Consider the following 24588-nt stretch of genomic DNA (forward strand, 5'->3'; position numbering starts at 1 on the left):
ATTCTAACCCCACCATTGTTTAAAATCAACTGAGCTTCAAGAGATAGTTTAACAATTTGAACAATGGTAGATATTTTTGTAGGGAACTATAGTGGACTATCCAAACAAAGTAAGGCATTCTCCAACCACCACCCCTACCCTTATCACCACCATCACCATCTTTCCCAACTTCACCACCTCTGGTCTTGACCTGCACTGTCATTGAAAAGCAGATGTATCCTAAAGTTGTACTTCTGAGCTACGCTTTCTAATGCTAACACATCTACATCACTCAGCTATTCATTAATGTTTATTAGGCCGGAGGCAAATTATAAACTGAACAATTTACTTAATCAAAAATATGTGTGTTATGCTAAGAGAAGATGCAGTAAAAACATGAACAGTACCAGCCTGTACCATCACCACCACACTATACTATAACTAAAATCATAGTCACTCCATTACCACCTGCCTTCTCAAAAGAAGAAGAAAACAAAAAAACAAAAAATGATTTCCAGCACTAACACACCTCACTTAACTACCGGGGACGTGATATTACAGGATAAGTTCAGTGAAGTGTGTTAGATTAGTTGGGAATGAATTAGTCAATCAATACCGTTGCTCCTTTCAACAGAACTGAACATCAGTTCGGGTTGAGTTCAGCAAGGGTATTGTGTTCAATATTAAGACCACATATCAGCCACATGTGATGAGGTTACATTGTTAGAATAAGTTGTATTAGTAAAATGCGCAGCGTATGGCTTCCTTGTTTTAAATGTTATTTGAGTTAAAATACATTTGCTACTTTCAGTATTGATCAGTAAAACTCGGTTTTGTTTACATTTTTTTTAATCTCTAAATTTTTCAACTTATTTTTCAGCCGCTCAAAAGCCACACTGTTGCATAAACTTTTATTATTATTAATTATTGTATTATCAAATTGTGCCACACAGTTCCACACAGTTAAATGGAGCACAGTCGGTTCAACCCTCAAGTTCAATTGTTGATAGAACAGAATTGAACTACTTCCACGCAATGTATTTGGGTTTCATTGGAATGGATCTGCATTTGGATCAAAACAGCTTTCATTAACCCCTTAAAAGGCCAGGGCCCAAAGTTTTATGACACAATTTTATTACCTAAGAATATCTCAACCAGTTTGTGCCGAAGTCCCTGTAGTTACAGAATAATAAGTCTTAGTATGTAATAAGTCTGGGATTTTAGGGGATAATTGGAATGAATGTAAAACAGTTACTTATCAATTTATTTAATACCAAAATATTTTCCTTTTATATGTCAAACAACCTAAGTGGTTGATATTTTGAGTGCAGCTAGGTTTCCCATCACATGATGCTCCAAGGTTGGTGAAGGTAAGACATGTGAGGCTCCACCAGATAGCTCAACACGCTTAGAGGAGAACATTAACTGCCAACTCAGTTACATCAACGAAGAGACACCTTTTGTTAGCTAGCATCCTGCTGAGTGATGGGGTGAGAGGGAGGACCACCCAGAGAGACTGAGGCCAATTATGCCCATTTATGTCCTCTTGGACTCCTGGCCATGGAAAGCTGTGGCATCACTGGGGATGAAAATTATGATCTCCTGATAACAGCCATTCAAGAGCCCAGTGCTGTAGTACTGTAGTAATGATCTGCCTCTGTTTAAATGTTTTCTCCTTACTGCTGTAACAGATTAAATCAGGACCAAAACAAAAGCAGTGGCTCGTGTGTAAAACCCTTCATGAGATACAACAGATCTCCTTCACATTTCCCTACAGTTCTCCTACAAATTCCCAACCAAAGATAAGAACTTCAATATTTAAAGCAACATTCCATCATTTGTGGGGATTCCTGATCTGGAAATTAAGTGGAAGAAACAACAGTGTGAAGAAATCAGTGCAAAGATGGGCCTTCTGAAGAGGGAGGCATTCAAGCGAGAGATATCCTCAGTGCTCCAAGCACAAGTCCAGCATTCAGACATAAGGCACGTCTGTGGATATTTAAACGACCGTTGTTTGTTTTCTCTGCTGACCCCATGTGTGCATGCAGCTCCAGAATAAAGAGGTGCGTCTTTTGAAGGGGGATCACACCGGGAAGCATATGAGGAAGGAAATCTTTCTTTGGTGTTTTTTTTCTCTTCTGTATTGATGGAAAGACTTCCCCCTCGAATAAAAGAAACGGTCCAGTCTGCCTCTGTGTGGAGTAACCTGCCTGCTTCCTTTCCTGAGAAACCTCCCCTCTGAACAATGAACGTCCGAGTAGCGGAATGACTGCCACATTCAATTCCAATTCACAGATCCATTTTTTTTTACTCACGCATGCCATTTTGCTGAAATGTCAAAGGTACTAAAACGTTTGACGTGGTTCATTGTTTTCTGCATGAATCACTGAAATCATGAGCTGTTTGGAGTTTTTGGTAATTTTCTACCAAGAATATTGAAACTGATTTGATGGCCCATAGAAAGCAATACAGTCCAGTCACATAAAAAAATCCCATGTTGTGTAATAACCTTTTGGATAAAATGAGGGTAAAAGCCTGATTATTTATAGTAATTATTACTTAGTAACTGATTAAGTACTGAAGCAGCTTAATTATACTTTCAAATTATCACTGCCTATAAACTGATAGGTATATGCACTAAAGTGAACAAGTAACTGGCCCTGTGATCGGAAGGTTGCCGGTTCGATCCCCAGCACCGACAGTCCATGACTGAGGTGTCCTTGAGCAAGACACCTAACCCCCAATTCCTCCCCGAGTGCTGTGGATAGGGCTGCCCACCACTCCGGGCAAGTGTGCTCACTGCCCCCTAGTGTGTATGTGGTGTTTCACTTCACAGATGGGTTATATGCGGAGGTGGAATTTCCCTGGTTGTGGGATTAAAAAAAGTATCACTTAACTTAATTTGAACTTAGTCCCATTAATTATCTGCTAATTATGCAACTGATTTGTCTTTACGTTTCCCCTCCACTGTACAATGTTGTATGGAACACAGTTCTTTGGCTCTACTGGCCACTGTCCATCACCTGCACATATTCAGCTCAGTCTTCCCAGAGCTGTCTTTCTATTTTCACCTCTAATGCCTTACCACTTTACCAATATTTGCGACATTATGTGACCCTTCAAGTAAAGGAATTATCTTCAAGTCTACTATCTTCTAATTATACTGTTAACTCACTATAATACAATCAGCAAAGTCATGTTTCATACAAGACCGCACAATAGAGGATCATTGGAAGATCAATTAACAGATCATCAAGAAGAGTAACCCATAAGAGTAAGTTCTCATGTGTCATGTTTCTTTGTATCACAATTATCAGTTCATTGGCAGCCTATAAGGCACCTATCAGTTTATTTGTAGCATAAGCACATATCAGTTCATGGATAGTGTTGAAAGCAGTTCATTGGTAGTGTAAAGAGCGCACATCAGTTCATTGATGGTGTAATATACACTTAACATTTCATTAGTAGTGTGATAAGCACTTATCAGTTCATTGATGGTGTAATAAGCACTTATCAGTTACTTGATGGTGTAATAAGCACTTATCAGTTAATTGATGGTGTAATATGCACTTAACAATTTATTGGCAGTGATATAAGCACTTATCAGTTCAATGATAGTGTAATAAGCACTTAACATTTCATTAGTAGTGTAATAAGCACTTATCAGTTCATTGATGGTGTAATAAGCACTTAACAATTCATTAGTAGTGTAATAAGCACTTATCAGTTCATTGATAGTGTAATATGTACTTAACAATTGATTGGCAGTGAAATAAGCACTTAATCAGTTCACTGATGGTGTAATAAGCAGTTACTCAGTTCACTGATAGTGTAATTAGCACTTAACATTTCATTAGTAGTGTAATAAGCACTTAACATTTCATTAGTAGTGTAATAAGCACTTATCAGTTCATTGATGGTGTAATAAGCACTTAACAATTCATTAGTAGTGTAATAAGCACTTATCAGTTCATTGATAGTGTAATATGTACTTAACAATTGATTGGCAGTGAAATAAGCACTTAATCAGTTCACTGATGGTGTAATAAGCAGTTACTCAGTTCACTGATAGTGTAATAAGCACTTAACATTTCATTAGTAGTGTGATAAGCACTTATCAGTTCATTGATGATGTAATAAGCACTTAACAACTCATTAGTAGTGTAATAAGCACTTATCAGTTCATTGATAGTGTAATATGTACTTAACAATTTATTGGCAGTGAAATAAGCACTTAATCAGTTCACTGATAGTGTAATAAGCAGTTAATCAGTTCACTGATAGTGTAATAAGCACTTAGCATTTCATTAGTAGTGTAATAAGCACTTATCAGTTCATTGATAGTGTAATATGTACTTAACAATTTATTGGCAGTGAAATAAGCACTTAATCAGTTCACTGATAGTGTAATAAGCACTTAACATTTCATTAGTAGTGTAATAAGCACTTATCAGTTCATTGATAGTATAATATGCACTTTACAATTGATTTACAGTATAAGCACATATAAGTTCTTTGGCCGTGTTATAAGCACTTATCAGTTCATTGGTGGAGTAAAAAGCACTTGTCAGTTCACTGGTAGTGTACTAAGCACTTAACACTTAATTGGTAATATAATAAGCACTTCAACTGTTCATTGGTAATGTAATAAGCACTTTTCAGTTCATTTTCTGCAAAGCATAGTTTATTGATAGTGTACTAAGCTCTTATCGCTTCATTGGTGGTGTAATAAGCACTTGACAATTGATTTGCAGTATAAGCACATATAAGTTTATTAATATTATATTAAGCACCTAACAGTTTATTGGTAGTGTAATAAGCAATGAACAGTTCATTGGTAGTGTAATAAGCGCGTATCAGTTCATTTGCAGTATATGCACATAGCAATTCATTGACAGTATAACATGCACCTATCAATTACTTTGCAGTATGATAAACACATCAGTTTATTTGTGGTAATATAATTAATAATTGACTTGTATCTCATAATGTAAAGTTTTGCTATATTTTCCAGAATACTAGCAATACTAAATAATTGGTTGGATAGTGTAGTGGGTAACACCTCTGCCTTCTACACTGTAGACTGGGGTTCAATCCCCCACCTGGGCAAACACCCTGCACTATACCAATAAGAGTCCTTGGGCAAGACTCCTAACACCACCTTGGCCTACCTGTGTAAAATGATCAAATTGTAAGTCGCTCTGGATAAGAGCGTCAGCCAAATGCTGTAAATGTAAATGTAAATAATTAATAACCTCTCCTTAAAAAACATGAACCAAATCAAGGATCTAATAACACATTATTGTCATGCTCAATTTGTAAAGCTTTGCCAGCTCCTAAAGATCCATTCAGCATGTCTCTCTTGTTCCCTGTATTTAATCCCCCTCCAAGGCCCAACACACACCTCTCTCACTGCTTCTTGCTTTTTCTCCTCTGTGTCTTTAGGCTGTTTTTACACTTGGCTGCCCGACATCAGGTTACACTCTGGCTCTGTTCTGTCATGTTAGCAAACAAAGCCCTCGCAGCGCACTCACAGCCTAATAGCCTCTAATCTTACACACAATGACGCCTTTCAGTGATAGAGCTGCTCTGTGTGTGTAACTGTGCACTGCACATGGACCACTGTGTAAAAAAAACAAAAAACATGACACAGCCTAGAGGCACTTTGCGTGAGTGTGTTTGCGGTTTCCCACTCTAACACACTACACTGTTAGAAATAAACTATGTACTATGAAGGTACATGATTAATTCATCAAGGTACAAACAATGCAAGTGTGCCCTCACAGGTACAACAGTGGTTTTAAGATCCAGTAGTGTACCTTACATGAGTTGTTCCTAGTGGAAAAGTAGATATTTGTACCTTTTTCATAGCCTAATATTTGAAAACAGAACAGTAAAATAAAAGTCCCGGCGATGAGACGGGGTGTGTGGAGTCCATACAAGTTAGAAAATATAATTTCAATGGATTTTACTACAGTTATGTTCCCTGACTAAAAGTACTGGGATGTACCCCTGAGGGTACCACCACAGTGACAAGAGAGGTACTGCCCCAGTGACAGTGCCATCCCTTTTTTCTGAGAGCGTAGGATTACACCACACAAACAGATAAAAAAAAAAAAAAGTTGAAAGGAAACGCTATATGCCCTAGCACTAACCCTAGGCATACACCAAGTGTGCTGTGTGGTGTAAGCAGGTAAGGCAGAAAACAGTTCTGCTTTTCAACTGTGTTGACCCCTTAAAATGCCAGGGCCTGCCGGTGTTCTCAATGTTTTATTACATGCTTCTATAACCTAGGAATAACTAAACCAGTTTGCATTGAAGTACCTGCCGTTATATGTGAATATTAAGCCTAAATATATAATAAGCCTGGGACTTTACGGGGTTAAGACTTTAAATAGTTAGCACATTATAATATTCAACATTGAGCCCATATCCAGTCTTGGTGGTGGGTTGTTTGCCATTTAAATCATTATATAATAACATAAAGAAATTATGAATATGCTGGTTTGGTAAGGTGGAAGTCCAGTGATTTTTCAAAATGATACCATAAAGATGTAAACAAAGTCCTTCAGAGTGATTTGATGTGAAATGCCCTTGCCTAATCAGACTTGTTCACAGTGGAAGGCAGGGACCAGACATCTAGAGTTTATTGCATTTAAAAGCTCCTTCACTGGGTAAACTAAGTATCGGATGGTAACAGTAAATATTAGACTCACTTTAGGGCAGCTTTGACAATGGATAACACATCAAATCATAAGTAACTTGAGTACATTCTAATTAACTGGACTGATCAATTATTATTTCGACTTAATATAGTCAAGTTCAACTAATGACAGAAGAAGATACAACACAATTCGTGGGTTTAATTCAGATCTATGTAATTTAGCTGCAGAGTTTACAGTTGCTACTGTACTACAGCCATGGCAGAAGCATGGTCAACAGCAGGGAACGTAACTCGCTCTTACCGATAGCATTAATGAAGCCAGATGGTAAACAAGGGAAGCCAAGCCAGGTAAAGAAACAACTAATCGAGCGGTGGACTCTAACCCTGGTACTGGATAGCTCGTCATTCCATAGAGCCTAGTTCCAACCACAATTTGACACACCTGCTCCAGCTAAACAAACCTCTTTGGAAGTCCCTGATTGGCTGAATCAGATGAATCAGATAAACTAGTGTTCAGTAAGGGGCAGGGCAGCTTACTAGACACAGGTTGGAAAAAACTTCTGCAGGAAAGTTGCTGTCCAGGAATGGGGTTGGAGATCGCTGAAAGACTTTGGATTTTACTAAACAAGATTATACTGACCAATCAAACATTTACCAAATAGATGTCAGTGTATGTCAATAAAACATAGGGAGTGATAAATAAATAAATAAATAAATAAGATTAAACACTTCATTGCAGTTTTCAATTGTGCAATTTTTATGGCAGTTGTTTTCCAAATTGTCCTCAGGGACTTCCAGATGGTCCACAGTTTTGTTTCAATCTAGCTAGAAAAAGAGCCAACATTTGGGCTGCCTGAGGGTTCCTGAGGAGCAGAGCGAGAGCCACTGTTTTAAGGTATTTGTCCATGTTTCCCTTTCATGTAAGTGGTCGTCAAAATCTCACATGGATAAACGTATGTTTTCTTTTTACGGCCCACAAAGTGCACAACTTTTTGCTTAATTAGTTTCACTAATTTGTAACCAATTTGTGTGGATTTATGTACCAGAATGACCATTTTAAATGACCATTTTTCAGATCCGTTACAACTAAACAGGCGTTTTTAAACAGTTGACCCACAGTCAAGTGCAGCCACCCATGGAATCATAACTTGTTGAGCCGTTACTGTTTATTTTGTGAATTTACTATGGTGCAAAAAAACAACATATAAAAAGTAATGTGTTCCAAAATTATGAGCACCTTCTATTTATTTATTTATTTAGCACTAGGTTAAAAGTAAAAATAAGATATATAATTTTAAAAATATATATTTAATGCTGTTCTGAGTAGAGGATGCGTAAACTTATTTTTCATAAAACTTTTCACAAAACTTATGATAAGGCATTTGACCTGGGATGTTTTTGCGAGTCGTCAGTGTTTTAGGTACCTACCTTCATGTTTGTGATGCAACAAAAACCAATGATTTCAAAACAAGCTGTTTGCAGCTGTTCTTTTTTCTGACTACCTTTTGAAAAAAAGAGGAACACCGAGATTTCCATGTTAAAGGCCATTCATAATGGTATCTCACTGCTGTCGGAACAAAACCTCATATATGTAGACTGTTAATTTTACAGGAGAAGGAAAAAATATACTGTCATTTTAATGTGAATCAGTGTAAGCCAACCCCCCCCCCCCCAAGTGATTTTGGGCCATTTCTTTTGGTCTGTTCATCATGGAACTGTGGAATACACAACAGGCTTTTTCAAATTAGGTCAAAAATTTAAAAAATGGGAAGTTTTATTTCAGCTGCAGCGATATATTGCAAAGCATGTAAATGTTGACCAGCATACATTTCCAAGCACTAGTTAGCAATCAATGCAAGAAGAAAATATGAAGTGTCATGTACATGTAAAAATAGCTCAGCCTTATTGTTATTGAGTGGGGAGGCTTTGCGAATGGCTGTCATCCCTTGTGATTGCTGACTTAGTCCATATATGTATCCCACATTTGGCTGGGTGTATTTTTGGTCTTCATGGTCTGGCTGTTGGCAGTGGAGCTTGACTTTGTCTCACATCCAGACACACACTGACCTCTGACTGCCAACTCTACACAATCTGCTCTTACGTAACTGAGCGTAGGATCGCTTAAACAGGCCCACATGTGCACACGGCTTGTGTATGTGCAAGAGAGAGAGAAAGAAAGAGAGAGAGAGAGAGAGAGAGAGAGAGAGAGAGAGAGAGAGAGAGAGAGAGAGAGAGAGAGAGGGAATGAGTTCTGGACTTCAATCCTAAGGCTGACTTTACATACACTGTAAAAAAAAAAATATTGCAAATGCACAGTAGCTTACTGGCAGCGTCAGTTGCTCTGATGCTGTAGTTTACAGCAATGACATTAAATTGACAGCAGTATATTTCAGTAATAAATAATATTTTCTTTTCAGAAAATTATAAGCACATATGAAAAAGTTAGGTTATTTTTTAAACAGTCAAAAATCAAATGTAAACAACTACTATCTCAAAAGACAACATGCTAACAGGCTCCTCCAATAACTTTATTATAACTAATATTTTATCTATTTATAAGTTGAAGCTTGTGCTGATGGATAAGCCTGATTAACTACAATATACAAAGTAATATGTAAAAATGTGTCTTCAAAAGTCCAAAAGTTAGGAGCTTGAGCTGTATGGTATTAAATTCAAATGGGAAACTGAATGTACACCACAATTAGCTTTGTGATAACATGACTGGCAAATCCTGTCAAAACTCTATAGTCAGCTGAAATTAATAAAGTGCACTAAAATCTGCTATATACTTGCATAAATAACAAAAATCAATAAAGTCAGTAAATTCTCTTGAATATCCCATTTTGTTAGTATAGTTGGTACAGGTTATACTAGGTAATGTTAACTACGTAATATACTAGGGCTAATGTTGAATTACTTCACCACTAGTTAAGTAGAAACTTGGTTCACAGATATTAATGCAGCTCAGAAATTTAAAAGAAACATTTTGGAAAACAGAAAATAAAATTAAATTACAGTGAAGGTAATAATCATTTAACACTTCAGAAAAGTATTTTGTCTTTGTATTATTTTTCCAATAATATCAAAGGAGCCATACCAGAGGGTGTTTAGTACAGTCAATCTGCCTATATCATAAATGTTTTCACAGAATTTAACACAGGATGTTGTATAAAACTGTATATCCTACTGGCTTGAACGCTGTACATTATTAGGAATTACAAAAATTCTTTTCAGCATTTAAGAAACAAAGTTTCACTTGTAATTACTAAAGTAAAGTCTGCCGCAATTCATTTGAAACATGGCATAAACTTTCTGAAACAAGTTTCATGAAACAGCCAACCAAAACACTGATAATGTACCACATGTTTACATTACACAACATCAATTCAACTACAAAAAGGTTGCTAATTTGCTAGTAACTACTTACAACACTCTCCGAAAATAAGTTCTAAACTGTCTCTGGAACCGTATTTCTGTTGTCACTGGGGTGGGACCCTCAAGGGTACATCTCAATGTTTTTTATTAGGGAACATAACTGTATCATAATCCATTAAAATGATGCTGTTTGAAGTGGGACTGTGATCAAACAGCCTGAGTCAATTTCTCAATTTTATTTTAGTTTTCTTTTTTAAAGCATTAGGTTATGAAAAGGAACAAATATGTACTTTTCCCTTGGGAAAATCTCATTTAAGATACACAGTTGGGCCTTAAAAGCAGTGTTGTAACTCTGAGAGTACTTTTACATTGTTTGTATCATGATGAATGAAAACTGACCAAGCACAGACCCTTTCTTTCTAGCAGTGTAGCTTTACATTAAAGGCTTTTTTTACCTTGTAATAATCTATGTAGTGAGATGATCAGTTTTCCTCTCCCTTGAGAAAGAATTATTTTTATTTTTGGTGATTCCATATTGCAAAAATTAGTACAGAAGCATAGACCAAGATGTAATTGCAGATATTTTAGACAGCCAGAATGTTACAATGCATGAAAAGTGCTGGCTGCTACTCCAGATGACTACTGGAATAATTGAATGTCTTGTGACTTTCTTTATTTTTGATTAGCTGACAATTACAATAAAAGTATATTATGTTTTTATTATGTGTCATTGGGCGAGTGTGGTAGAATTGACATGCCACATGACCGCTGACAGGGACAATAGTTAATGCTGAGGGACAGGCTGGTAATTTGAAACAGCATCCTCATTTTCTGCCATCAAACCGCAGCACATCAGCGAAGAGACAGTACGCCTCTCGGGTTTCAGGACAGGCTGAAATACAGCAGTAATGCAGAACGCAGACGGTTTTTCCCACACATTCGCAACTGCACTGTTCAACTCTGTCAAATTAAAGTCTCCGGGACCATTTCTCATCCGCGCCGCGACGGCTGTTTGCTTTTGTTTTTAATTCCTGTAGATGCTCGAATGAAAGGCGCAGAGTGGAGCGGCGGTGGGGAGGGGGCAGAGGACTGAGAGATTGGTCACGGCCTTTTGCAAAACCTACAAGCCAATGTGGTTATTAATAGAAGAAGAATAAATACATGAGAAAAGGAGAGGAGGTGGGCTGCTTCTGGTACAAGAAGAGAGGAAGAGGAGGTGGAGGGGAAGGAGGGGGCTGGACCCAAGAACCATCTGTCCATTATGGGGCATCTCAGCTGTATGGTATGTTCAGAATTCATTCCGGGATTCTGGAGCAGCAGAATGACCGAAGGGCAAAATGAGGTGATCAAAATGATCCGTACAACAGGAAGGAAAGAAAGAACTGGCTGTTCACTTTGCCCTGGCCAAAATATATCTGGAAGCCAAGGATTAGAGGGGGGAGAAATGGCAAGAACATGATTCATTTTTAAGTGTTTGATGTCGTTTTTCCTTTTTGCATAGTGCTGTACTGACAAATCAACTTTGCACAACATTTCCTTTACCATTGTGAAGTGCCAAGTGGAGCTTTAGTATTGCACTGTATCAATGAGAATAATGCAGATTACAAGTAAAGGAAACTTATGCTGTATTAGAGCTTGTGTTGCATTGTTGACACTGTATAACATATTTTTATCTACACTGTCCATGATTCATTCATCAAGGTACAATGTAAGTGTACCCTCAAATGTACAACAGTGGTTTGAAGGTCCAGTGGTGTACCATACATGAGTTTTTCCAGTTAGATAGTAGATATTTGTACCTTTTCATAACCAAATATTTTAAATCAGAACATTTAATAAAAAGCCGGGAGACGAGACGGGGTCTGTGGAGTCAGTACAGCTTAGACAACATCATTTCAATGGGTTCTAGTACAGTTATGTTCCCTGACTAAAGGTACTGAGATGTACCCCTGAGGGTACCACCACAGGGACAAGAGGGCTACCACCCAGTGACAGTGTCGTACCTTTTTTCTGAGAGTGGACAGGAACCCAAATGCATCACAAAGCTCAAAACAATTACATTGTTACATACAAATCATACACTGTAATGAGGCAACAGAGATGGGGACTCAAGTCAGTGACTCACCACTCACCACTTCAAGGTTTATTTAATAAAGGCAAAGGTGCTACACTACAGAACTATGAACTTTCAAACTTTTAATTATGTAAACAGTTCTTTGGGTGTTCAGTATTCTACATATTAGCAAATGCCTTTGCTAAAGAACCCTTGAAGAACCATCATTTTTAAGAGGGCACTTGGGTTGCATATTGACTACCTTGTGACTTGTGATTTGAGGAAAAAACACGTATTAAGACGCCCATACTACTGTAAATGAATAAAACCATTCATTTAAAATACTTCATAAGTCTACATGTGGCTTTTCCTGCCAGTTTGCTGTGGCCATGTGCCAGTGCTTTTCTCCTGCAGGTGAGCGCAGCGTTTTGTCACCATTTCCACGGCCAGTGGAGTCCTCATGCTGAATTTGGTTACCTATCTTGCTGGGGTACTAAGCATGCTGAGATTGCAATGTATTCCACTAGTAATGGTGCAAACATTGCTTAAGTCTATAGCCTAAAATAGCTCAGTCAGTTTGCATTGAAGTCCCTGCAGTAATAAGCTTTAGTATGTAATAGGCGAAGGCTTTCAAGAGGCTAACCATCACCACAGAATTGACAAGCTAGCCAGATGTACTGACTCTCACCAGAGACTTTATGAGGATGAGGAGACAGTTCAGTGGTTGAAATGACCATGAATGATCATAACACATGGTGTCTGCTTATGACTTTCATAAAAAGAGCCAATTGGTTTACTGGTAAAGCTGCAAGGGAGAAAAAACGGTCAACACTGTAGACACACGTGCTCCTAAAAACTTGTTTGATGCCATTTATTTGAACAAAATTCTACTATTTAAACTTCTTTTGTCGGAAGTTTTGACAATGATTTCAAATATATTTGTGAAATGATACCATGGCTCTCGGTTTTGGGTTTATAGATCTTTCTTCATTCACAGAGAGGGGAATAGTCTTGTATGACTGGATATAACTTTCAGGGCATTGCCAAGATGGCCACATGGCTTTCCTAAAAGAAGCCAAATGCACAGAAAACGGTAAATAAGAATCTGAAGCTCCTCCATTGTTGCCACTGCATTTTCGGTTTACTATTAAAACTAGGCTCACTTGACAAATCAGGTGACCATACAAGCTAAAGAACTCCACCTACTTTCACAGTTCTGGTGTTTGATGGGCAACAGACACAGGTACTTGACCAGAATGGATCTGGATTCGGATTTCTGACCATACTGTGCTGTAATGTACATCCGGGTGGGCAAATATTTTACTAAAACTTTAGCCGAATTAGCCACTGTGCTATACTGGATCAACAACCGTCTAACTAACCAACCTTCTCAAATTGTTTTGCCTCTTTCCATTGAGCACTGCATTTACTGCTCGTTTACCTAAAGACTGCAGGCTTTTCTATAATGATAGGTTTGATTTTTTGAAGCCATGTCAAAGCTGACAGGTTTTTAGTGAGAGTTATACTTTTAAGACTTTTAAGACTTGACTTGCACTCACACCCCAGAGACTCCAGATTCACATGAAGTGGCTTGCGAACATCTCTGGGAGGTGCTTTAGAAAATGTGTTCATATTCATCTTGGCTCACTCTAAGGATTTTGGCTTAGGAACAAACAGGCCATATTTCTTCATAAGGTATCACTTTAAGACTTTTAGGCACTTAAACAGAATAAACACATTGTATTTTACCAAAGCTATGCCTTAAATGGTCATGTGCGGCAGGAGTGCAACAATTGTGATTATTTTTAGTCATATTGCAATTGTGCATTTATTAAATGAGATTAACAGCTGATTAGAACGTTTCAAATGCTGTGGCACAAAGCACGTTCTGCAGGAATGGGTGTAATTGGGCGTCTGTCATTCATCACAATGTGTGCAGGAACATCTGAGACCAGTCAGTGAAACGAAAAAAAAAAAAAAGAAGCCTGCAGTTTAGAGCTTATTCGACGAGTAGCAATGTTTATAAGAACAAATGCATGTCGGTGAAGCAGGAGGCTTATTAGCAAAAGGAACGCAGCCTTTCGTGACTAACTGCTGGGGCCAAAACTATGAGTTCAATTAATATACAATTAATAGCTCCAGCCCAGCCGTCTATTATGACTTGTTACTTATGTAGGTACTAGTATTACATTTTGAAGCTTACTTATGCCAAAGCCATTCCAGTATCCTTTTAAAAAGGCCTGGAATGGAATGAAATAGTGCTGTTGTTTGTATTGGAAAGACCCAGGGTAATATGGTGCTGTACTGAAAGATGTTTGATTTGGATGCAGTCGCACTGGTGTTTAACCTATGTCAGTCATGAACTATCCCACTAAGACTATAACTGGACTTCCCTACTGCGGAGGTTTGTGCATGTGTTGCAAAAGCCCAGTAACTCAATTAAAGGAAGAGGGCTAATGTGAATGGGTGCACAGTGACACGGTGCAGGCAGTTTATAGAACTGGCTATAGTGTAGCTATAGTGTAGCCAGTGAAAGGGTCATTTCAGTGAAAAAAAACATACTTTATCTCGGCTTGCATTGTTTATACAACCCCTTTTGCAATTTTTTTGTCTCTGACAAAATGCAGATAAACCAATACAACCAACAATTCAGTTAGTCATCAATCAAATGCATGCACAATATATTTTTAATTCAAACTAATGTCTTTTTTCACTTTCTTTCTGGGAGGTTAGCAGCCAGTGTAGTGATACCATATGCCTGTTCTTTTATTGTTACCTTTCAAGAGAAGGTCAAGATTTGGTCAAGACCTTTTCTTCCCCGACTGTGTCAGAATGTGAGTAATTTTACAGCTAATTTTTTTTTTTTTACAGCAGTTCAGATTAAAGAAATACAGCATAAGCTCAGTGTGTTGAATTCAACTTTGAATTTCTCCATAATTCAGTGGTTAAGATCTTTCAGAGTGATTTGGTATGAAATGCTTAGCTTTAACCCAGTCAGAATTGTTCGTACTGGGGGTGATAGGATCCGGATGTCTAAATAGTAAAAAAGCAACATCACAGCATGTTGTTGCACGAGATGCTTACAAACAGGCTGCCTGTTGTCTGATATACACTATACTGGCAAAAGTATTCGCTCGTCCGCCTTCACATGCAATTGAACTTTAGTGATATCCCGTTCTTAATCTATGGCGTTTAATATGTCAGCCCACCCTTTGCAGCTATAACAGCTTCAACTCTTCTGGGAAGGCTTTTCACAAGGGTTAGGAGTGTGTTTATGGGTATTTTAGTGGTGAGGAAATTTCACAACTGGACTTGTTGCACTGGTGGCATCCTATCACGGTGCCATACTGGAAGTCTGCAGGCCTAAGTGCTTGGGTTTATACACCTGTGGCCATGGAAGTGATTGGAACACCTAAATTCAATGATTTAGATGGATGAGTGAATAATCTGGCAATATAGTATATATATATATATATATATATACACACACATATATATTTGGGGTTCTTTCTGTGTGCAGTTTGTATATAGTCTATGTGGGTTTCCTCCCACAGTCTAAAAACATGCAGTCGGGTGAACTGAACAAGCTAAATTGGCTCCAGCACCCCCTTAGAACATATTTTGTTAAGAACTGGTGTCTGATTTTTTTGTATCAGTACTAAGAGACATCTTTCACATCCAACCCAATCTCACAGCATCCAACAAGCATTACAAGGATTTTTCAAACTGACTACAGATCTAACTAGTTTAATTTAAATCAGAGTTACATCCATTTTACTGGTGTGGATCATATGTCTACATTAGCAGTGCATTCAATGCATGTAAACTATATCAGCATTTGAGACTGAATCATATTAAAATCATAGAGAAATTGCCAATTTCATTCCATTATTAAACCAATAACTTTAGACTTACTGCAAAACACAAGAAGCTGTTAAGAAAACCACAAAAGTGAAGTACAATATAAAGAGTCCCCCCATAAAAAGATGGTCCAAAAGTCCCTGATTTTTGTCCACAAATATAATGTAGCAGTCCCTGCTTTTGCTGAGGTTAGATCCAAGCAACCAGCCCTAAATAATAAATAAACACACACCATTAAAGTGAAATAGCCTCCCGTCTTTCATATGACTGCTGGTGCCAGTGACTTATTACTCAACTTCTCTAAAATGACTGCAAAGAGCACCCATTTACTCCAGGGCCTAAACACTTATTGATATATGAGCCCCCATTATCCACCACTGCAATGTTTAACATGTGCAGGACATTTGGAATCACTGTTTTTCATAATGTAAACCAAATTGTTGGACACGGGGACTACATAATCCTGATATGATGCTATTACTCTACAGTTTCACAATGTTACTGATTGGAAGAGGAAAAAGTGAGGAAAGTATAGATACCCAAGTATAAGGAGAATAATAGAGCTGTAGATGATTTTGAAATGGTTGAATAAGTTGTAGATTGAGAATGAAGTTATAAAAAGCTCAACATTCAGGTGTTTAAAGTATGTTTATAATTTAATAACTCTGTAAAACATATTAAAATTATTTAAAATTATTTAAAGTATTTTATAGTTTATCCTACCAATCTATGCCATATATATATATATATATATATATATATATATATATATATATATATGCCCTTCTGTTATATTACTGTTTAAAGTGTTTATGTACAGGATAGCACATAATACACAGATAATACTAGATAATTATGCAGAGATAGATTTACTATAATTACATAATTAATAGTTACCTACTAATGAAATAAAGGGAAGCTAAAGGCACTAAAAACACACGAAACTACATTCCAAGCATTATGATTTAATACCGCACAGCATATCATAAAATGTCAAAACAAACATGATGTTAAACACTAAAAATGCTCTCTGCATTCCTGTATTGATAAAGAATAATGAACAATATTATACCATAAAACATTTAACTGACGTTAACGTATCTTTGCGAAATTTCTGCATGAAAATAGTCCAGTTTGTGATTTAGCTTCGGAGTCGGCCGAGCTGCTTCAGCGGCGAGCAGTTGTTTTCCTTCAGCCGCTGATAAACACTGAACACCGCGGGGAGAAAACTAAGAGGCTGCGACAGACCAAATAAACGCGGCAAGAGACAAAGAATCGTGCTAGATGGAGCTGGATAAGCCGAGAAAATAAAGATTTCTGAGTGCAGGAAGTGTAAACGTGTGTATTCCAGGTCATGTGAGTGAAGACTTTGCCTCTTTGCCACTTCGCCCTGCACAATACACTGAGATTTACAAAGTGCTCTTAAAAGACTTTCTACTGTCTCAACAGTTTCGTATATATAATATGAAGTCGTCTGAATTTTGTGTGTAATGCCAGTTTTTTTTCCTCCCTTACTTTGTATGATATTTCATGTTTCCGTTTCTATGTATAGTTATAGCTCTCAAAATATAGACTTAGAATGTTATACAGTTCTGTGGAGTTATATTACGGGAAAATAATTTACCGAGAACAAACTCGAATTCTGTATTTTTCTGTAAGCTACAGCTTTAATGTATTTTCTTATTTTAACATATTGGAAGAAAATAAAACATAGAATATACAACATGCCATAACTTTTGAACAGGCCTCTTTTTTCTTTTTCTTTTTTTGTGCATTTAAATATGCAGATGTTTGACAAGGGGCGCCCAAACGTTTGCATGCATCTGACTGAAATCACTATAGCTACAATTCTATTGCCTGTAATGTTTTTAAATTTGAAATATGTTTTAATAATGAATACTAAAAAGACACTTGCAGAAATGTGAGGAAACACATAGGTACAAACACAAAAATGTGACATGAACTAGACAAATTCACTTAATAAATAATCATTTGCATACTTAAAATGAATATTCATGTTAATTTATCTGAATATTTCTTGACATATTTTTAACATAAGATTTTTTAAAATCATTCACATAATGTTGCAAGAAAATACACCTGAGAATACATTTATTACCTAATAAATTTGGGACACATAAAAATAAACAAACGAACAAAAAACCAAATCGCTCGTTATGCACTATTAGAACTACTTAGTAAAGAGAGAAAGAGATGGAGGGTGAGAGAGCGAGAGAGAGGGAGATGTAGGGGCAGTGAGGGGATCATGAAAGGCAGGGTTAAGGCATGAGGTTAGTGGGCCGCTGATGGCTCAAAGGCTGAAAAGCTGCAGAGGAACCAGCTCTCCCATGGTGGGCCTGTTTTCCTAACTGAAGCAGCAGCGGCTCTGGAGGTCCGAGGGACAGCTGCAGGAAAGGGGGGTGGGGAGTGGGGGGGGGGGGGTGTTGGGGCGCTCTCTCCACCAGCACACTTCAAAATATACCACACTGTGTGATGGCAACTTATCCATAAATAAGTGGCCGGGTCGTCTCACTAGCAGTAGAAGTGGAAGATTGCAGAAGACGGTTATGGAAGCATCGAATAGCGCTAATAGCAGTGAATTACCATTATATAATAGTGAATTACAGACGAAGCTGATGGACTGCAAAGAGCTTTGGCATTGCTGTAGTGGTTGAGGTTCAGGTCTAGTCTGCCCATTCAGAATGACTGTGGAACCGCAACGTGACTACTAGTTCGTGACCTTTGATTTGTGCGTCTGTCTAAAAGATCGTCGAGATTACAACACAGGAGAATCGTTATTTTGCAATTGCTTGCGCCACTGCACAGACAAGAGGATCATTAATGCAGACAAGACCAAGAAGAAATTTGTCATCATCCTTTTTTTCTGAGGGTGTATACAGCGAAAAAAAAATAAGACCTTCAGTGTTTGTGTGACTAACAATAGAGAACCCTTAGGGTCTTCTAGGGTCTCAAGGCCTAATGATTTCTCTGAAAAATGATTCCCTAATGATTCCCTCCTTTCTTTTCATGTGTTGTGTAGCATTTTGCACATGTAAACTGTCTGCAAAGTTGCAAAGCTCAAGTTACACACCAGAGGAAATAACTCTCTCCCACAGAAGCCACTTTTATGAGCTGCCTCAAACAACTCATTGGAAGTCCTACCCTTTACTTTTGTTATGAGATGATGCGACCTCGTAACGCAATCTTTATTGCCCACCTACCAGCAACCTTGGAACACCCTCCCACAATGTACAGCAACTACTGGAGGTGGGAAGAGTGTGCTCAGTTATGTAGCAAGAAGATGCTGGCCTGACTTCCAGGATCCGACTTGGATTCAGCTGAACCGACGGTGTTGGAAAAGTAGCCTCAGTGGTGTTTACAGCTGCTCAGGAAGGAAGGCTCTGTCTGCAGATTGCAAAACAGGAGCGGAACTTGTTGGGGTGGAACCACTCTGGTGGTTGACCAATTGTAACAGTTTAAGGTAGCTGACCAATCAGATCACACTGGGCTCATTGGGAGGCAGGGCTTAAAGACAGAGTACTTCAGACAGAGGGTGAATAGAGATGTACAGTACAAGAACAATAATTCCAAAGCTAAAATGATCACAATGGGTTCTCTTTAAAAACTGCAAGTATTGAAGTACTACTCTTATTGGATAGTTAAGCTGCTATTGAGCAATGAGGAGTGAGATGATTATCCAATCAGGATTTTCTTTCCTGTGGTATCCAGGCTGATACAGCCCAGCTAGCTACTTTCTGATATAAATGTACGTTTTGATTCACAATGATCTGACTCATTTTGTGAGGGAAACAACCTACACCATATGCCTTCTGGAGGTTCGAGATCCATCACTGAATGAAGACCCTATGTGTTGTAGTCTAATCAGTAAGTCATTAGAAATGTCGATGTAGAAGTCTGTTTTTGGACCATGCGTTTTCTTTCTTCAGTATTTCTGATATATTTTATACATTTTTTTATTTATTATTTTATAAATATATTTTGATGGAAAACCGGCATGCCTCTTTCCAGCACGGCTGGAAATAAATCCGACACAGCCTTCTCAAACTACAAATCCCAGAACCCATCGCTAACTAAACTAAACTGCCTGTTTTATGAACCTCATTGCGAAGCGGCATCTCTACTATTAACATACCGAGTGGTTCTCTCTTGTCCTTTTGCCCGTTTCTGTGCGTGACCTGTTTTCCGTCTTGACCTTTATTGCTTTGCCCTTTTGTCTAGTTTTGGATCTCTGGTTTTTGACTTGCTCTCATTTCCCAACTATGATTTTGAATCAACGCTTTGTTATTAATTATCTTAAATCAAGCCTCTACTGTGAGTGTCTGGTTCCATCTGCCACCACAAAAAATGAAGCTATAATATAAATAAAGCTGCACTTGTGTTGTTTGTGTTATCTCAGAATGGCCGTCTTTGTGGAGAGCTTGTGGTTTACACAGCAGGGGGTTCTCACCCCTCCCCATTCACCCCTCATTGCTCACTAGCAGCTCAACAGAACATTTTTCTGATCACCAGGTTATGGAGAAAATTTGTTTAAATCATTTAAATATCCAAATTGATTGTCATTTCCTCTGTGGAATGGCCACTAGGGGCCTGCAGAAAGAGGGTATATGTCATTTTATCTTCATACAGAAAATCATTGGGCAACTGTGGGCTGGAGGTTACTGCTCCCTGGGTGCTGCAGATAGGGCTGCCCACCGCTCCGGGCAAGTGTGCTCAATGCCACCTAGTGTGTCTCTTCACTAGTGTGTATGTGGTGTTTCACTGCACAGATGGGTCAGATTGCAGAGGTGAAATCTCCCTGTGGTGGGACTAATAAGGGTCTCTTAATCTCAATTGGCACTGAAGGTAATAACAGATCAGTAACCAAGCTTACCATTATTTATTCTCCTCTTTGTGATTTTTTATTTATTTCTTTTTTTGCTTGTGAAAAGAGGATGTTAGGACGGCCAGAACAGTTCTCTAATCTTTAATTACTCATAATGTGAAAAGGAAGCACTTACCCAGAATACAGACATTCAGTTGGCATAAACACTGACCCGCTCGTTTCTGAACACAGAGATAAGTAGCCCGGACACTGATCATTGATTTACACATGTGAACACTGTTTATCATAGCTTTCTTCGCTTGGTCAAAGACAAAAAACTGGGAGTAACAGATGAGATTTTGGTCATCACAGATTTAAGGGAGTGTAAAATAACACTGATCGTTTTAAGAAGGGGTTACATTCAGGGAAAGACAGGACGAAATTCAATGAAAACCTTGCTTTAAAAATGCTTCAACTGTGTTTGTTCAACTTATTGTCAAACAAAGCCTATGTAAAAGCAGTTTACCAGAAATGTGGGTGCAGTCCCTGAATGGGTATCCCTGAGGGCAGTCAACAGGAACAACTCTTTAACACCATAAGAAAGAACCACTAAGGGTGACCAGGACTCAAAACACCCTAAGAGCATGAGGACAAAACACTAAATGAATGGAGTGGAGGCACTGGTTCAGTACCGCAGCAGAGATAAATAAGTGGACATGAAGTGTCATTGCAGTGATGTCTAATTGGAGTTTAAGAGTCTTACCACTTCAGGGAAGAAGCTGTTTCTCAGTCTGGTTGTTTTACTCTTAATGCTCCACAACCTCCTACCTGAGGGGAGCGGGACAAAAAGTGTGTATGCTGGATGAGTGGGGTCCTTCATGATGCCAGTGGCCCTTTTCCTGCATCTGGAGGTGTAAATGTCTATGGTGGTGGGAAGGCTGACTCCAACAGTCATAATGTCATAATGACGAACACCTCCGTGAGCTGACGAATTAAATAATGCAGCCGACATTTTACAGCCAGGTATTCTATTACCTCGGAGCAATAGCTGTTAATTATAACACAGTTTGTGCACCAACCTTTGTTTACATACACGCATAAGCCACCCCCGCGGGCTTTCCCCGATAGCTGGTTGCAGTCCGCACGGAAGAGCAGCTGGCTGGTGATCTGGAAAGAGTCCAGCATGCTGTTATTTAGCCATGTTTCCGTAAGACAAAGTACAGAACAGTTCCTCATCTCTCCAGAAACACACTTCCTCAGTCGCAGAAGGTCCAACTTGTTGTCCAGGGAGTGGACATTGGCCAGGAACAGTGATGGAATCGGCAGTCTGTTAGCATTACCTATTAGCCTTGCTAGCATGCCACCGTGCTTGCCCCTCTTCTGCCCCTGCCCCTGCCCCTGCACACACCGCTTCCTCTTGCCATTTGTCCTCTGCACTCTGCTCTGCCACTTTGGTGTCCATAGTAGATGCAGTCTACCTAGCATAGCTCTGAGATTGTGTATGTCACATGCTTAAGGCGCGTGAATGCAACACTAAAAACGGGGGTCTCTCCAGGAGCGTGAGATGCGACTGCACTACTGTGCACTGCCATCTTGTAACTCCTAAGGAGCATGAGAAGAAACGTTAAGAGGAACCAAGACTGCAAAGGAAAAAAAATGTCTAAGAGCATAAGGAAAAGCCACCAAGAGAGAACAAGACCAAAAGGAGAAACATCTAAAGGACATGAGGAAGAACCACTGAGAGGAAACAAGACTACAGAGGAGAAACATCTTAAGAGCATAAGAAAGGACCACTGAGAGGAACCAAGACTGCAAAGACAAAATGTCTTAAGATGATGGGGAAGAACAACTAAGAAACCAAAGTTGTGTCTGAAACTCTGTCCAATTTTGTAGTCGTGCCCTCAAATAATCCTACAAATGTACCACAGTCAGTAGTGAGCAACTGTTTTAGCCAAAGAGATAGGAGATACCCATAATGAACTAAGTTGTTTGTAAGTAATGGGCAAGTCTGTATAATAATGTCTTACTACCATCACAAATGGTGTATAACAGTGCTCTATACAGTGATCCAGACTTTTGAACGTAGGGTATAGTAAGTAGAGGACCACTTCAGACATGGCATAAGAAAAAAAAAAACACTTTAAGGTCATAGAAAGAAACAGAGGAACCAGAGGCACCTGGTGGTGTAGTTGCTTTACAAGTAGGACATGTTACAATAGGAGTTGGCGTGATTTGAAAATCCTCTGTCATTTTTAGCTGGTCTGCACGGTCATTATTCTAAAGCAGCTGCTGTGCTTGGGTTTCAGCTTGAAGCTATGATAAAGGATCTGCAAATCCTTTGTGATTATACTGTATAAGACATACATTGCAGATCCACCCATTTCAGAAATCAAGATTTTTAGGAACCAATTCGCAGTGGCGTAGTCTAATCTGAAGTAGTGAGTAGAAGTATACAAAGAAAAAATACATCCAAGGAATCTGTCTGGCTTCTCTAGCTTGTGTACAGCAGCAGCAAATGTGGTCAGGCACTTGGAACAAAAACCTGGGGAGCATTCATGTTAATGCTTCATTTGTTTCTGTTGCTGAAATTTTAGTCTCGAGTCAGATCCAATATATCGCTGTTGTTGGAAGAAAACCTTGTATCACCAAAATGGTAACTTTACAGGAGAAGGAAAAAACCTACTGTGCTTTTAATGTAAGTCAGTGGAACCAGACGTCCTTCCAAGTAATTTTGGCCCATTTCTGTTGGTCCATTCTTCATGAAATTAACATACAATGTAAAGAGCAAGAGGCATTTTCAAATCATGTCAAAAACTGAAAAACGACAAAAATGGAGATACAAGGTTTTGTGTGTGTGTGTGTGTGTGTGTGTGTGTGTGTGTGTGTGTGTGTGTGTGTGTGTGTGTGTGTGTGTAAACCATTTTTCGATGGACGCATTGCAAGCAGTATATGTTTTGTTTTTAACTGCTTAACATTTGTTTTCAATGCTAGTCTGTGACTTTTTGTGTCCAGTCTTTGCCTTTAACTATATTATACAGCAGTTTACTACACACAGCTGTGCATTTTAAGTAGACACAAATCTTAGTGGTTTCCTTGTGGATATACTGTATATACATGTGTAGATTACAGCTCTGCTTATTTTCCAAGCAGGACCATTACAAGCCATAAAAATAATAAATCGCCTAGAGCCTTAAAATGTTGTTTATGTAAATGTTTTTTAAACATGCGGCTTTTTCACCACTCCAAAATCCCTAATTGTGGCTTTAATCCTTTTCCCACCTGCACACACTTCTGAAGGACATGTAAAGAGGAAAGAATTTAAGGAGAGATCAGTGTGTAGGGTGCAGTGATCCTCTGTTTGTCTCCGTGCTTTCTAACTCCCATCTCAACTCCACCTTGACTTCATGCCAAACATGTCAAGCACTCCCCATCACTTTGGCATTGTTTTCAGTGCTGTAATACCTGAAGATTACACAGTCTCAAAGACAAACAATTATCTCTTTTTTTTTAACCATACCCTAAGCCAACACCTCTCCAACTATGTCTGTCACTGGCTTGGATCTGTCCCAGAACCCTGTGCTCCATAACCAGGTATGCTCCCACTCCATGGCAACCAGCAAGCCAGACAGCAACAGCAACAGCAACTGCAAAGTCACGAAAACAAACCCACGCGGTTCCGTGCCTCTGCCGTGTTTTTTAATTAAACTTTTGGCAGCTCCGCTCACCGCCACGCTAAATTTACAGATCTGTTTGTGCAAGCACAGAGGCCTCAGCACGTTTTTCCTACCAGTCTTTCACCACGCAGCCATGCCAATGAAACTTCCCAGCACTTCC

The sequence above is a fragment of the Pygocentrus nattereri genome, chromosome 2, assembly GCF_015220715.1.
Source record: "Pygocentrus nattereri isolate fPygNat1 chromosome 2, fPygNat1.pri, whole genome shotgun sequence".
Taxonomy (NCBI): Eukaryota; Metazoa; Chordata; class Actinopteri; order Characiformes; family Serrasalmidae; genus Pygocentrus; species Pygocentrus nattereri.